The sequence below is a fragment of the Peromyscus leucopus genome, chromosome 8b (assembly GCF_004664715.2).
Source record: "Peromyscus leucopus breed LL Stock chromosome 8b, UCI_PerLeu_2.1, whole genome shotgun sequence".
Taxonomy (NCBI): Eukaryota; Metazoa; Chordata; class Mammalia; order Rodentia; family Cricetidae; genus Peromyscus; species Peromyscus leucopus.
The window spans coordinates 104,872,090-104,885,316 of record NC_051086.1 but is presented as its reverse complement, the minus strand read 5'-3'; the positions used below and the strand labels follow the sequence as shown (position 1 = coordinate 104,885,316).

The 13,227-nt window shown below is 49.6% G+C and overlaps 1 long non-coding RNA gene across 1 annotated transcript; it reads left to right on the top strand.

Moving 5' to 3' along the window:
• The first annotated feature begins 1,677 nt into the window (after nucleotides 1-1,677).
• Nucleotides 1,678-2,796, top strand: LOC119087007. The gene is made up of 2 exons (XR_005090421.1): nucleotides 1,678-1,714; nucleotides 1,820-2,796. It is a non-coding gene; the product is annotated as an uncharacterized LOC119087007 (long non-coding RNA).
• Nucleotides 2,797-13,227: the final 10,431 nt, after the last annotated feature.

Here is a 13,227-nt window from a genome sequence, read left to right as displayed (position 1 = left end):
ACTCCTGCCCAGGAACAAGAGAAAGGTGGTGATTAGTATTATTGTTATTTTTGAGACAGAATCTCACACTATAACCCAGACCAGCCTTAAATCTAGGCAACTCTCCTGCCTCTGCCAAATGCCTAGGAAGCTAGTACGTGATACATGTGTATATATATTGGCTGGCCATCTCAAATTGGAAGATTTTCAGGTAGGTTGGAAAACCCTGGGTTTGGGGCACAGAAGGATAAGCAGGGGTGTGTCCCCACATGCTGGAACCACAGGCAGGTGCTTTGGGAGTCCCACTGTAGTGAGCTAAGTGATGCCCCTCCCCCTAAAAAAGGAAGAAAGAAAATCCTCAGGCAAAGTCCACTCGGACCGTGCCTGACTTAAACTGAAGTCTTTTCATATACATTGAGATTATTAATAAAGATCTGGTGATGAGGTCATTGTGGGTTTGGGACGATGTAAGGGAGAAACAGGTAGATTTGATGCCTTGAAGGCCCTCCCTCTGTGGGACTGGGAGAGATATAGAGGCAGAGAATAAAGTGATGCAATTTTAAGTTAAGGAATCTCTGGGGCCACCAGCAACCGGAAGCAGCAGGTCTTCCTAGAGGAGGCGAGGTGGAAGGTAGTTCATGTTGACTCATCTACGTAGGGTTGTGGCCTCCGGGATTGGAAGAGCATGAACCTCGGGTTAAGTTGCCTGGCTTGTAGCCCTTCATTATTCACCAGGACACTGCCCACGAGGCAGTTTGCCTGTCCTTACACAAAAGGAATGGATGTGTTTTCCTGACGAGACCCAGACAGACAGGCCTGTGACCAGGGTGTGGGGAGGTGGCCTATATGGGGCATATCCACCAACTGGTTAGAAAATGACGGAGGTCTCCAGACCTGCTCCAACAGGTCAGGAGAGTGGGATTCAGTTGGGCAAGGTTTGGAAAATGTGTAGGTTTTTAAGTTGGAATGTGAGCAGTTCAAACTAGCTTCTCCCCCTAGAAAAGGTGGCAAAAGCTAGATGCCAGGGACACCTGGGTACAGGGAGCTGCCTCCTTCCACACGGTCCTACAAACCAGCCTTTGGTTCCGTAGGTGACTGCTGCCTTTTCTATGGGAAACTGTCTTGGGGACACTTGGGTGCTCTGTGGCTTCTCCAGGTCCCTCCACCTCTAGTCGGCAGGGTATTGTTTTTCTAGACTGCAAAGAAGGCCACTGAGGCTCAGCTCTAGAAAGCAGAGGGGACTAGCCTGTGCCTGTGTGGCCCTGCTCTTCAATTACCCCACCTTTCAAACTAGCATGGTGGTATGCCCTCATGATCCCAGCACCTGGGAGGCCCAGACAAGAGGGCCACCTAGATTCAAGGCCAGCCTGACCTATATAACAAGTTCCAGGCCAGCCTGGGCTACAGTATGAGTCTCTGATTCCAACAAAATCAAACCCCCACCTTTCTCTTGCCTGGCTGCCACCGGGGTGAAACAAGATACTGTAGTGGGCAGCCATTCCAGCTTTGATCTGGAAGTTCCGACCCCCATTGAGGCTTCAGCAACTGTCACGCCTATAAGGCGGGGCCAAGGGAGGACTTTGGAGACCCAAGATCCGGATGGGCCAGCATGGGCCAGCTCTCACTCAGTTCTGGGACCCTGGATGGTGGAGGTTGACCGAGCAGAGCTCCAGAGAACACCGCTGGACTGCGATACACCTTCCCCAGACCCCGCGACCTACCTATCCCTTCATTTGTAAGTCACCCACTAAATAAATCTTCCTTTTGACTACATGGGGTGGTCTTAATAATTGCACCAATAAGATACCACCTGGGTGACTTTGCTTTTCTTTCTGGATAGAAGTTTTGAGGCCTGGAGTGCTTCCAGTGGATGGCGATCAGAACGACCTTCTAAGGTCCTCACTGGCTGAGAAGGCCTGAGCCACTTCTGTCAACAGGAGAAAACTCCTTTCGGGGTTCTGATTGTTCCCCAGACACCAGAGACACTGAAAGAACTCGCTCAGATCTGTCACCTGGTATGGTCACAGGGTGTAGAGAACCGGTCTTCTATGGACATGTGGAGGACAATGAGGTCCAGAGAGGAGGAGTGACTTACTCCAAGTCACACAGCCTGTGAGGGGCAGCCAGGCTTTGGTTTTGCCTCTCTCATTTGGTCATCCCTTGGGCTGGAGGCCTAGCCAAGTGGTGCACTTTCTGGCCTCAAGCCCCAGCCTTGAAAACCTGGATGACTCTGGGATAAGGCTAGTGCTGCATTTATTTAATTAATTGATATTTAATTAATTGATATTTACTCATTTAAATTTATATTGATTAATTTTGTTCTTTGACAGTTTTATACATGTATATATTCCGATCACCCTATCCCTCTTTTCTAGCTCTATCAATCCTTCTTCCCTCATCCCTACCAATCCAGAGTCAGCACTTTTGGTTTTATTTTCTATCTAGTTAATTAGCTCAGTTTTTGGAAATAGAGTTTCATGATGTAGGGCAGGCTGGCCTTAAACTTAAGAGATCCTCCAGCCTTCGCCTCTGCCTTTGGGATGCTGAGGTTAAAGGCATGGACCACCATACCTGTCCTATTTAATTTTCGAAGAAGGTTTTCATGTACTCCAGACTGGCCTCAAACTCACTACATAATTGAAGATGGCCTTGAACTTCTGATTCTCCTGCTTCCTCCTCTCTCATGCCAAGATAACAGGCCTGTGCCACACATGTTGTTTATGTGGTGCTTGAGGCTGAACCTTCAAGTACATGTAGGCAACCACTCTGTCATTTCATCAGTTCCTATAAATAATTAAAATCAATCTTCTTACTTTTTTTTGTTTTGCTTTGTTTTGTTTTGTTTTGTTTTGAGATAGTGTTTCTCTTTGTAGCCCTGGCTGTCCTGGAATTCAGTCTGTAGACCAGGCTGGCCTTAAACTCACAGAGGTCCACCTGCCTCTGCCTCCTGAGTGCTGAGGTTAAAGGCATGCACCGCTTGCCTTTTTACTTTTTATATTTTGGGTCTCTCTACATAGTTCAGGCTGACCTGGAACGCATTTATATAGCCCAGACCATTGTAGAGCTTGCTGCGATCCTCCTGTCTCTGTCTCCCACCTGTTGAGATTGCAGATGTGAGCCACAGTACCCAGTTTCTAGTACTATATGATGTGTCCATGCTGTTGTCTTTGTGGCCAGGATCGGCAGAAGCACAGCTCCCTGCCACACTTTTTCCGGGCTCTGGAGGAAGCTTTAGGGGTTCTCAGCCTCTGAAGGAGGAAAAGGGTGTGCTGTGGACAGAGAAATATGGCCCAAGGCCTGGCAAAGCACACGTGAGCAGGAGGCAGCCCTGCTCTGCAGGGAGAAGATTGAAGAGAGGAAGAAAGAGCCCCTGGATATGAGGCAGGGGTAGGAGTGACCAGCTTCACGCCAAGGAAAGTAGAGATCCCACAGCCTTCTAAAACCGAGACAGTGTGAAAGAATCTCCCTCCGGGCTTCCAGGAGGACCCAACTCTCCCCAAATGGACTTCAGGCTTCCAGCCTCCAGAACACTGAGGCAGTAAAGGTGTGCCCTGGGCTGAAGGTGGTACGTACACTCTTATTTGGTCACATAAGCCCGTGTTTGCCTTCTGGATTATCTTGGGGTTCTCTGGACAGACACGACTAACCTGAGTTATGCTGACACCTATGCTGATGTCCACATAAAGAGGCTTGTTAACAGTGCTTGTCTCCTGTGGTTGTGGGGCTGATAAGTCCAGCAGTGCAGGGCAACAGACAGTGCTGTTTGTGTTCCAGCTCACTCGGACTGGAAGAAAGTCCCTCTTACTCTAGGGAGGATCAGCATTTTTGTTCCATTTCTTTCTTTCTTCAACTGCCCATCAGGAAGGGCAGGCCTCTGTGCTCAGTCTACACGCACCCTGTCAAAGGATGACCTCATTTGGACATACCCTCAAAGACACACCCAGAGTCAGTGTCTGGGCATTTCCCAGCCCAGTCAAGCTGACACAGAAAATGAGCCACCAGCTGTTAGCTACAGCTAGGAGTGTGACACCATCGGCATCAGAATGTGTAGAAGCGGCCAAATGACTATTAGAAGTCATTTGCTAGGGTTGGGGATTAGCTCAGTGGTAGAGCGCTTGCCTAACAAGTGTAAGGCCCTGGGTTCGGTCCTCGGCCCAGGGGCGCGTGCGGGGGGGGGGGGGGTGTGCGTCATTTGCTGTGCACTCTGTGGACATGAGGGAGTACCCAGCTGTTTTCAGTCTCACTGACTCAGAATTGTCTCTCTCGCCTTAGCTGTTCTAGGAAGTATGAGGTAACATCCGCAGGACTTCAGTGTTCCTTTCCCTGATGATTGGTAAGGCTGGCCATTTGTTTACCTCCAGGGGAGCCATTTTGATGCCTTTTGGGTCGACAAAGTGAGTGTTTGATCATTTAAAAACTGGTTGCAGCCGGGCGTTGGTGGCGCACGCCTTTAATCCCAGCACTCGGGAGGCAGAGCCAGGCGGATCTCTGTGAGTTCGAGGCCAGCCTGGGCTACCAAGTGAGATCCAGGAAAGGCACAAAGCTACACAGAGAAACCCTGTCTCGAAAAACCAAAAAAAAAAAAAAAAATTAAAAAAAAAATAAATAAAAAAATAAAAACTGGTTGCTTTGTTGTTTTCTTACTGGTTTGTAGGAGTTCTTGCTATAGTATGGATGCAAAATCTTGACCAAACATCTGTCTGTTCACCTATCAAGATACACAGAGGTGTGCTGGGCAGTGGTGGTGCACGCCTTTTATCCCAGCACTAGGGAGGCAGAGGCAGGAGGATCTCTGTGAGTTTTAGGGCTGACTGGTCTACAGAGTGAGATCCAGGACAGGCACCAAAACTACACAGAGAAACCTTGTCTGAAAAAAAAAAAAAAAAAAAAGATACACAGGTAGGAAGGGGTGTGGCTCACCTTTCACTCTCCTAACGGCACCTCCAAGTTCCTAATGTTTTCCCTGCTCTGTGGTACCAGGGATCAAACCTAGGGCCTCGTGCATTGTTAGGTGAGCATTTTACTACTCAGCTGCACAACTGAAAGGTTATTGCTGGGCTGGAGCAGCGGTTAAATCACTGGCTGCTCTTCCAGAGGACCTGGGTCCAGTCCCAGCACCCACATGCAGCTCACAGCTGTCTGCACCTCCAGTTCCACAGGATCTGACGCCCTCACGGAGGCAAAGCACCGATGCACATAAAATAAAGATAAATCATTAAAAAAATTGCTGTATTTATTTATCTGTGTGTCTGCATGCTGACATGCCAGGGTGCACATACGGAGGTCAGAGGACAGCTTGCAGAAGTCAATTCTCTCCTTCTTCCATGCGGGTCCTGGGGCCGGAGCTCTGGTCATCTGGTGGCAGGCACGTTTACCCACAGAACCCTCTTGTCAGCCCAATTTCACATTCTTGTTTCATGGTTTTCACGGCTGCCGTCTTCGGTGCCACTGCAGCAATCTGCTGAACACACTGCCTGGAAAAGCTCCTGTATTTTATTCTAGAAGACTTGGGGTTTATTTCTCGCCCTCCAGTACACGATTCACTTTTAATTATATATATGTGTGTGTGTGTTGCCATGCTGGACTGAGGGCAGTTTTTCCTGTCACTGTCCAGCTGATGTGGCACTCTAGAATGAAGGGCTGGGCCGCCTGCTGCACTGCAGTGGTCTTTGTTATAAATCAGCGGGTGGGGGAGGGGGGCTTTCTGGACCCGCCCTCCTGTCCACTGGTCTATTTGACTGTGCTTGTGCCAATCATCTGGGCCTTTACTGGCTACTCCAAGCCCACCCACAGGTTTAGGCAGAAGGGCCTCCAGGTGAGGCTGCAGGCAGGCCACAAAGCTTGCCAGTGTTCTGGCCCCAGGTGTCTACTCAGCTCCCTCTCCCTGCAGAGTTAGCTGCGTTCTCTGCTCTGTGCGATCCTCAGGCAGTGAACTGAGCCGCCTGACCAAGGTTCCCAGCTGCAGTTCCCAGGCAGGGCCTCCTCAGGCCGGATCCAAGCTAGACAAGACAACCTCCAGTCCACCACTGTCCCAATTAGGGTCACCTGAGGTCTGTTTTCGGAGGCTGGGCATTAGAGGGGACAGCTGTAGGAAAGGGACATGCCTTCCTGCCCCCACTGCACAGTTCAGCCACCACTCATGCATGCACCTAGGGCCTTGCAGGCCGGGCTTGTGTACAGGAAAGAGGGATCCCACATGGAGCCGGACGCTGGGGCTTACGAGGAAGCGAGGGCCAGAATATGAATGAGCGCACATGTTGGGGCTGCCTGGTGTCTGGCAGGCCATACAATGCTGCCGTTTTAAGTCAGGTCATGCTGACATCTGAGGACAGCTGCGGGAGGTGAGAAGCAGGTCCTACAGGTATGGGGAGTGCTCCAGGAGGAGCACAGGCCCTGAGGCTTCCAGAAGGGCAAGGAGGCCAGGAGCCTTCCTGTGGGATAGGAAGGGGAGACAGAGGAGTGACAGCCTGGAGGGTCTGGAGGGTGGGGACAGAGTGGCTGGATTCCAGAGGTCTTTCAGGCCACCAATGCCTCTAGCTTCGAGACTGAAATGTATGGAGCCAGGTCAAGGCCTTGAGCAGGAGAGGACAATAACGGCTGCCTCTGGAACTAGATAGGAAGGGTCAGGCTTAACAACGGGGCAACAAAGAGAAGGGCATCTGGTCGCCAGGGAGAGGAGAGGCACTGGGCCTAGGAAGGACAGGGCTAGGACTGAATTTTGCATGATTTCTGGGGCCCCCAGGGATGCAAGGGTTGGAAGGGTGGAGTCACCCATGCCTGCAGCCTGGGCCTGATCCAATGATCAAGGGTTGGAGAACCTCTAAGAGACCTGGGCTCTCTCCGTGTGGCAGTCCACCAGACTGACAGTCAGGAGCAGAGCTGTGTGAAGTGTGCCCTCCCTGATGGGCACACGAACTTAGGGACATAGCAGGGATTGGAAAACAGTAATGCAGATAGGGTCATGGCCGGGGCAGGATGGGACAGGATGGGACAGGATGGCGCCTTAGGCAGCAGGAGGTCAGTGAGGGGACAGCACGAGGCTGGCCAAGGTGGGGTCAGAAGGCCTGGAGAGGAAGGCTTCTCTGGGAAGGAGCCACCCTGGGACCCTCTAAGGTGGCTTGAGTGGTAGCCGGCGGATCTGGTGCTGTGGTGGCAGTTGGTGACCCTCACTGGCTCTCGTGTCTCCTCGTTTCCTTGCCTCAAGCTAAGTCCTAGCCCATGGGGCTGACAGCTGTGTGGCCACTGAGCACCAGGTTGAAGCCCTGGAGCCCCCTCACTGCCAGGGCTTCTGGCCTATTTTTTTAACAAATGAATATATACATATAGGCAAAACACTCATACACATTAAACAAGCAAGCAAGCAAACAATAAATAAATGCTTTTTGATAACCACAAGCTCTGCAGATTAGTCAACAAGAAATCATTTCCTCACAGTTGGGGAGGCTACAACCCTGAAACTAAGGTATGGAGGGTGGTGCCTCCAGTGCTGAGGGCTGGCTCTGTGTCCCAGGATGATCCACTCTGCTTTCCAGCATGCTAGTCAGGTGGCAGCCTCGATGTCCCTGCTGTCCCTGCTCCATATTCATGCAGTTCTTTGGTCTCAGATGCTCCTCTGCCTCACCCGGGCTTTCTCATATATATATGGGAATATATAAATATAGGATATATATATGGGAATATATAAAAATATACATATTGCTTTTGTTTTTTGAGACAGGGTTTCTTTGTGTAGCCCTGGCTGTCTTAGAACTCACAGAGATCCGCCTGCCTCTGCCTCCCAAGTACTGGGATTAAAGGCATGTGCCACCACTGCCCAGCTTCCCATATATATTTTTAAAGTTTTATTATTTTATATGTATGGGTGGCTTGTCTGTCTGTCTGTATGTGCACCACATATGTGCTTGGTGCCTGTAGAAGCCAGAAGAGAGTGTCAGATCCCCTGGACCTGGAGTCACAGAAGGATGTGAGACACCATATGGGTGTTGGGAATCAAACCTGGAAAAGCAGCCAGCACTCAACAGCTGAGCCATCCATCTCTTTGGCCACATTTTCCCATATTCTTCCTGAAAATTCATGTTGCAAGATGAGGAAACAAAATCAAATAATGAAGTAACTTGACTGGTGGAAAGGCTGGTGTTGGAGTTCCAACCAGCTTGACCTTGTGTGCTTGAACACTGCTGTCAAACTGCGTGTACCTCTAAGCCCGCACACAACTTCTCTTTAGTTCTCTGTGTAAGTACACTGAGAGCTGTTGGGGTGTCATACAACCCAAGGGAAGGATGTCTTGTGTGTGTGTATATATTCCTACAATGACACTGTGCTGACTTGGTTTATGTCAACTTGACATAGGCTAGAATCATTTGAAAGAAGGGAACCTCAGTTGGGAAATGCCTCCATAAGATCCAGTGGTAGGGCCGGGCGGTGGTGACGCACACCTTTAATCCCAGCACTCGGGAGGCAGAGCCAGGTGGATCTCTGTGAGTTCAAGGCCAGCCTGGTCTACAGAGCGAGATCCAGGAAAGGCGCAAAGCTACACAGAGAAACCCTGTCTAAAAAAAAAAAAAAAAAAGATCCAGTGGTAGGGCATTTTCTTAATGAGTGATTGATAGGGGAGGCCCAGCCCATTGTGGGCGGTGCCATCCCTGGGCTGGGTGACCTGGGCTCTATGAGAAAGTAGACTCAGAAGCCATGGAGAGCAAGCCAGTAAGCAGCATCCCCCCCATGGTCTCTTGCATCAGCTCCTGCCTCCAGATTCCTGCCCTGTTTGAGTTCCTGCCCTGACTTCCTTGGTGATGGACCATTTAACCTGGAAGTATAAGTGAAACAAACCCTTTCCTCCAAAAGTTGCTTTGGTCATGGTGTTTCATCACAGTGATGATAACCTAAGACAGCTATGTTCCTATTCGTGTTAGTTGTGTGTGTGGACATATGCACATGTGGTCAGAGGTCAACAGTAAGCATTGTTCCTCGGGAGCCAATATCTTATTTCTTGAGACAGTGTCTTGCTGTGTAGCTCTGCATGACCTGACACTCATTATACAGACCAGACTGGATAAAGTCATGATTGTCCTCCTGCCTCAGGGCTCCTACGTGTTGGAACTATAGGTGTGTGCCACCGTGTCTGATTCTTACTTATTCTCACTTATAAACTGGCGAGAGCAGGCAAGACAGCTCAGAAGGCAGAAGTGCATGCTACATGCTATCGTGCATGCTACACGCTATCGTGCATGCTACACGCTATCAAGCCAGATGATCTGGAAAAAAAAAATTTTTTTGAGACAGGGTTTCACTGTGTAGATGTGTCTGTCCTGAAACTCACTCTGTAGACCAGGCTGGCCTCAAACTCACAGAGCTCCACCTGCCTCTGCCACCAGAGTGCTGGGATTAAAGGTGTGCGCCACCACTGCCTGGCTAATGATCTGAATTTGAACACCTGGGCCCACAGGGTAGAAGGAGAGAACTGACCCCAGCAAGTAGTTCTCTAACTTCTACATGCTCCATTACACACGCCCCTGCCAACAAATAAATAAATAAATAAATATAAATAAATAAATAAACAAATAAACAAATGGAATAAAAACTGTTACTCTATGTATATATGCAAATAAATTTATATTTTAACATCTTTCTAGAATTATTTGGGGTGCATCAGGGCTACAGAGATGGCTCAGCAGTTAAGAGCACTTGTTGCTCTTGCAGAGGACCCAGGTTCTATTCCCAGCACCCACATGGCAGCTCACAACCATCCATAACTCCAGTTCCAGGGAATCCAACATCCTCTTCTGGCCTACCAGGCACTTCATGCATGTGGTGTACAGCCATACATGCACACAAAACACCCCCACAAAAATTAATAAAAAAAATTTTTTTGGCTGGGTCATGGTAGTGCACCCCTTTAATCCTAGCGCTCAGGAGGCAGAGGCAGGCGGATCTCTGTGAGTTTGAGGCCAGCCTGGTCTACAGAGTGAGTTCTAGGACAGGCACCAAAACTACACAGAAAAACCTTGTCTTGAAAAAATATATATATATAGTTTTTTATTTTAGGTGTTTTTCCTACGTGTGTGTGTGTGTGTGTGTGTGAGAGAGAGAGAGAGAGAGAGAGAGAGAGAGAGAGAGAGAGAGAGAGAGAGAGAGAGAGAGAGAGACGTGGATGCACTGCCTGCAGAGGACAGAAGAAGGCTTCAGATCTCCTGGAATTGGAGTTATGGATGATTATGAATGCCATGTGGGTGCTGGAAACTGAACCTGGGTCCTCTGCAAGAGCAACAAGTGCTCTTAAAGCCAGCACCTGTCGTCCTGTAGGAGCTGCGACTCCACTTCTTCAGGTCTCCAGAGTAAGGAGCAAGAGCAGCTTCCCCAGGAACCCTGTTACCACTGTGGCACCCTAAGAGCAGAGGCACTGGCCACCACAACTGGTCAAGCTCAGGGCTATCTCTCTTCTTGTCCTTGCTGAGGGGTCCCTCATGAAGACAAGAGCTGCCTGTCAGCTAGCTGGTCCAGAACCATTCCATTCCCAGTGTCCCCATAAAGTAGCTCACAGGCCAGGCGGCAATGGCGCACTCCTTTAATCTCAGCACTTGGGAGGCAGAGCCAGGCAGATCTCTGGGAGTTTGAGGCCAGCCTGGTCTACAGAGCGAGATGTAGGACAGGCACCAAAACTACACAGAGAAACCCTGTCTCAAAACCAAAAAAAGTAGCTCACAGCCCCCAGGACTGCAGTACCCACATGATCTAGAGAAAGCTAGCAGTGTGCAGGATCCATGCTTCATGACCCTACACCATTCCCAGAGGAGATGTGATAAGCAGAAGGAACCCAGGGGCCAGCAGTCCTGTGGCCTGACTCTAGGAGACTCAGGGTACCACACTCTGCCTAAGCTTGCCTTGGATCAGTCTGGCAGAGGTGAGGCTCATCAGTGGCTTCTAAGTCACCCCATCATGCTTGGGCTCCTCACAACACTGTGGATGAGACCTGCTTTCGCTGTGGAAGAACCCCAGCAGCTGTGCCTTCCACAAGCCACTGCTGTCTGGAATCTATATGTGTGGGGACCACCATGTGCCCCGAAACCTCTAGAGTAGCCACACAATGGCAGGACAGATAGCCTGCCTGTTCCTCCCCCAGCCCAGGGCAGAACAGAATCAGTTCAGATATCCACTGGAATATCCACTGAAACGTGGGCCCAGGGATCATGTTTCTGCTCCCTCTTGTCAGTGGGGGTCAGTTTCTGTCACCCCTCTGCCCTGTATCAATGAGGTACAAAGGCTTTGTCTAAGGGCCAAAGCCCAGGCAAAGCCAAGAGCAGCCTGACTGAAAACAATTTACCTCTTGGCTCTGTGGTTTTTGTTTTTGTTTTTCAAGCAAGGTTTTTCTGTGTAGCTTTGGCTGTCCTGGAACTTGCTCTGTAGATCAGGCTGGTCTCAAACTCAGAGATCTGCCTGCCTCTGCTTCCTGAGTGCTGGGATTAAAGGTGTGTGCCACCACACCTGGCCCTTTCTTTTCTTTAAAAAAAAATTATTTTTTTAAATGTGTGCATATGATTGTGCACCAGTTGGCGCCTGATGCCTAGGGGTCAAAAAATACATTGGATCTCCTAGAACTGGAGTTAATAGATGGCTGTGAACTACCATGTGGGTACTAGGAACAAACCTAGGTCCTCTGTAAGGGCAGCAAGTGGTTTTAACTGCTGAGCCACTTGTCCAGCCCTAGCTAAGGATAACTTAGAACTTAGGATTCTCCTGTCTCTGCCTCCCACGTGCTGGATGGCAGGCATGCACCACCATTTCTGGCTGCTTCTGAGAAATACACTTAGGTGCTTTTGTTGTGACTTCTGGTCAGTCTTGACACATCCTCCTTTCCCATAGCTCAAGTGTCTGTAGTCAGAAGGTTTCTCCAGTCCTGTCCAGCCACACAGTCAAGACAAATCTCTCTCACCTGAGGTCTGCAGCCACTCAGACCCAAGTAAATACACAGAGGCTTATATTATTTACATACTTTATGGTCTATGGCAGGCCTCTTGCTAGCTAGCTCTTATAAATTAACCCATTTCTATTCATCTATGTTTTGCCACATGCTCTGTGGCTTACAGGTCTGCTGGCATGTTGTTCCCTGGGCAGCAGGCTGCCATCTCTCTCCTGGTGGTGCTGGTGTTTCCCTAGACTCCACCTTTCTCTTTCCTGTTTCTCTCCTTGGATTTCCCACCTGCTTCTAAGCTGTCTTGCCATAGGCCAGAGCAGCTTATTTATTAACCAATGGGATCAACATATATTCACAGCAAACAGAAAGACATCCCCCGGCAAGTGTCCAGGTATCCATATACCCAAGTACTCAGACATCCAGGTACCCGGGGACCTGGGCCACTCACAGCCCTGTTGACAGGACAAACTCAGGTTGTCAGGCGTGGAAAGCAAGCACTGTTAGCTGGTGAACCTTCTGACCAGCCCCCCCCCTTTTAATCTTTTTTCTTTCCTTTCTTTTATTTGTTTTTCCCCTCCCCATCCCAGTGCTGGGGATGGAATGGAATCCAGGGTGGGAACTTATTCATTCATGTAAGCTTTTTACCCCTGAGCTACATCCCAAATCTACAGAAAAAATTTTTTCCAAAAATTTGAAGGACATAAAAGATTCTGAAGTACAAGAATCATGCAGGTGTGCAGGGCTCCCCCTGAATGTCTGTCATCATACAAATACAGGCAGCACACTTGGTTTTGGCAGCGACAGCACACGTGGCTCAGTAGTTTGAAGATCTTTTACCCGGCTTCCCTGTTTCTTGTGGTCCACCCTTTGTGTTACCTCCCTCAACCCACCTCGTTCTAGGCTCTGTGCTGGAGTCCAGACCAGCTGTGGTGAAGTGGTTCCTGTGTGCCTTCCTTCACACCTTGTTGAGGGATGGGATGAGACTGGAAGAGATCCTTAGTGGTGGAGCTGCTGGGTGGGGAACGCTCCATCTCTGGGGTGAACGTTACTGGACAGAGGACCCTGAAAAGTCTTATCAGCTTGTCCCATACATACATGGGAGGACTGAGAATGAGGCTTACAAGGAAGGGCAGGCCCAGGTCATGGCCTCCAGGATACCAGTCTGGCTGTACACTAGCTCAGCTTTGGCTTCTGCCTGTGGGCATCTTGCAGAAACCCACGCCCAGTCTTGCCCACAGAGAGGCAATGGAGCAGTGTGCCTAGGCTTCAGGAATGCACGCCTATCCCTAAGGTTGTTGATGGACATGCAATTAACTCGCCTGTGGTTATGTGGGCAA